Source organism: Sinocyclocheilus rhinocerous, unplaced genomic scaffold, assembly GCF_001515625.1.
Source record: "Sinocyclocheilus rhinocerous isolate Xijiao unplaced genomic scaffold, SAMN03320098_v1.1 scaffold2105, whole genome shotgun sequence".
Lineage (NCBI taxonomy): Eukaryota > Metazoa > Chordata > Actinopteri > Cypriniformes > Cyprinidae > Sinocyclocheilus > Sinocyclocheilus rhinocerous.
This window is the reverse complement of record NW_015653477.1, coordinates 14354-17937: the sequence shown is the minus strand read 5'-3', so window position 1 is coordinate 17937 and position 3584 is coordinate 14354.

Below are 3584 nucleotides of genomic sequence, written 5' to 3'. Positions count from 1 at the left end.
TATCAAAATGATTATTCACAATGTTCAAGTCTTCAGCTCAAAACACGGCTTACAAACATCATCGAGTGACCTTACATCCAACTTGGATCTGATGTGGATTCCGATCACGGAATGAATACAGCACTAACAGAGTTATGACGCTTACACCGTGTCTAGACTGGATGCGAGAGGCACTGTTGTATCCGAGTCCAGTGTCGAGTCCTAGTAATTAATCAATTGAGCAGAGGTGGGACTTTCAAAGAGTTAAAGAGTGAAAGTGAATGAGATAATTAAGTGACTAATTAAATGATGATTGTGCATTAGTGATGAACACCTGCTGTTATTGAGAATTACAGAGGATCAGATGTTGATGTTTTATTGGTTAAAATGATGCCACCATCATGGAGATCAGTGTTTGCTTTAGTTGGGCTCTTGACCCTTGACCTCTTGTGTTAGATCTCTCTCTGGAACACTGCATGTGCTGTTATAAAGCAGAAAAAAATCAGTGCTGTACAGTGAACAGCTGTTTTCATATGATGAGATAGTTATCATGAGCTGGCCTGGTTACAATCAAAATAACTTTTATTTTTAGTATTTATTTATATATGTTCAGGTTTTGCACAATCAACCCAGTGAAACTGTAGCATGCAAACACAATGTTGCTCTAATAAAAGTACAGTGAATGATTTTTAAATCTATGTAATGCATATAAATATTTGAGCTCTTGTACTACTTAGACACACACAGACATCAAGAACCAGCATATGAATCTCAACAATGGTGACAATCAACAAAATGCTTCATGCTGCAATGCATGCTGGGTAACACCATAGTAAAAACTCCCATCTTGCACTGCAGTATGAATAATTATTGTCACCACTGTTGAGGATCGTATGATGAGTGTTCAAGTCTAAAAGCCTGAACAATATTGTTCTTCTTTTTTCCAGTATTTAAGCATTACGGTGGCATTCGTTTAATAGAACTTAATTGCAGTTCTGAAATAGCTGAACGTCAGTCTACAAACCAAAGAAAGACACCATCATGATGATCAATCTAGAGACTTACAAGCAAAAATTGTAAGCTCATCTGTTATCTCGAGCTTTTAATGCAGCAATGTGTCAAGAGCCCAACTAAAGCAAACACTGATCTCCATGATGGTGGCATCATTTTAACCAATAAAACATCAGCATCTGATCCTCTGTAATTCTCAATAACAGCAGGTGTTCATCACTAATGCACAATCATCATTTAATTAGTCACTTAATTATCTCATTAACTTTAACTCTTTGAGGACTTGGGATTTGACTCGAGACTCGTTTGTGACTTGAAAGGAATGACTTGGTTCTTCCTCTGGTGAAATCAGCTGCTGAGTTCATGGGTGGAATAAACATATGGCAGGACTTTTACTTTCTGACCCCTGGATTGTCCGCCTCTGGCTGTTTGCGCTGCGAGAGAGCGATTCGAAAGCATAAGGAGCCGTCTGCTCTGCTCTCAATAGCTCTCGCAGTACTTTGATGTCATGCAACAATTGATCGGCGCAGCGCAATCAGTCAACACCTGGTTATTTTAGGCAATTTAGAAATCCTGGGCAAAACGTGTCCTGGGAAGTGTCATGTCTGGGCACCTTAGCACAGAAGGTACTCAAAAAGTTTTGAAACGGTGCAACCTTCTGGCAGTATCCAATATCCTCCACAAATTTGATGTGTACGTTTAGTAATGTTATGCTTTCCTGTATGCTTTCTTTTCTGTTCATTGTACTTAACATAGATCAGTGGTCCCTAACCACGTTCCTGGAGGCCTTCCCAACACTGCATGGCTGTGTTCGAAATGGCATACTCGCTTACTGCTTATTGCCCAGTACACAGTGCATACTGCCTACTATTTTTTTTAAAGAATAGTGGGTGAAACAGTATACAATAAACAACAAATGTTTCAGAGTAGTATGCTTAGGTGTTGTCACTTAACAAACACTGAACATTAATTCAGCACAGCTGTCAAAGTTGGTACCTTACAAGCAAATGTGCTTACTGTTCTTTTTACAAAGGCTTGTTAATTAGGTTTCATACTAGTAAACAATGCTATATTGCCCAGTTGAACTCATTTCATAATTGATGAACTTTACATATTGGACAGAACTGAATCAACACTGAGCTGTCTTTAACTGAACAATGATATTTTTGGCAGTTACACTAAGTGGAAAAAGCGATATATTCTAGTTACACTAAGTGCAAATAATGATAAGTTCTGTTGACTAAAATAGCAGCATTTTCTGTGTAAATAGTAGTGTAAATAGTAGTTAGGTGGCAGATATTTAACTTCAATACTGTAGTACATTATAAAACAGTATGCAATAGCATATTGGACCCTATTTTAATGATCTAAGCGCATGGTCTAAAGCGCACAGCGCAGGTGCACTCAGGGCGTGTCCGAATCCACTTTTGCTAGTTTAACGACGGGAAAACGGTTGGTGCGCATGGTCTAAAAGGGTTGTCCCTATTCTCTTAATGAGTAATGGGTGTTTTTTGGGCGTAACGTGCAATAAACCAATCAGAGTCTCATCTCCCATCCCCTTTAAAAGCCAGTTGCGCTCGCGCCATGGCTGGGTCGCTATTTACATGGCAGAATGTAATTTTTCATTTTTAAAAATGTTTGTGTGCCCTGTGTGTGTAATAAATAGTAAGAGTAGTATGATAGTATGGGATTTCAAACACAGCCCGTTTTCCATGTCTCCTTAATCAAACACACCTGATTCAGATCATTAGCTCATTAGACTCCAAGACCTGAAATGGGTGTCAGACAAAGGAGAGACACAAAATATGCAGTGTTGGGGGGCCTCCAGGAACATGGTTGGGAACCACTGACATAGTGGTTTATCTGGCGTGTGTGTGTTGTTTTTTATTTATTTTATTTTCATGTTTATTAATTTGTGTTTTTACTTTTGCCAAATAATAAAGTTATAAATAAAGTGCTTTGAAATGCTTGGACACAGTTCCAGGTTGGGGTCTGGTTTGGTTGGTGAGAACTTGTATGGCAGCATATTTGCCATATTAAACCATTCATATGCATGCTCACATTCTTGAGATTTATTCAGACAAATACAGATTGAAAAAGGCAACTTGAAGTTAAAAAAAACAGAATTTAATTCCACTGACTTTTGGAAAAGCATGCAGCTCAGTTTATTTTCATTCATTTTACTAGGTGACATTACAGAGAATATAAAAAGAGAAAATGTCTTGTGAATGATATTAAACGAAAAAGAAAAAACATATTTAAATGGTTAGGCTGAATTAGCATGGCATTCAATATTACATTAGATCAGTCAATAATAATACAGAGACTCAATTCAACAGGAAAAAAGTAAACAGTAAAATTTAGAGACCATCAAAACATTCCGTTTTTCTTATCCACCTTATTGTAAATGTAATGTGTCCGGCTTCCGGTCTCATCCGCCTCAAGCTATTTTTAGCTGTATGTTTTGCTGGTTGATATTGAAAACTAATGTGTCTTACTGTTACTTTAATGTATTATCTTAACTATGAACACACTGGTTTGTAGTGCAAACAGTTTACCGTTTACTGCACGTTGTTATTCTCCTCGTTATTTAC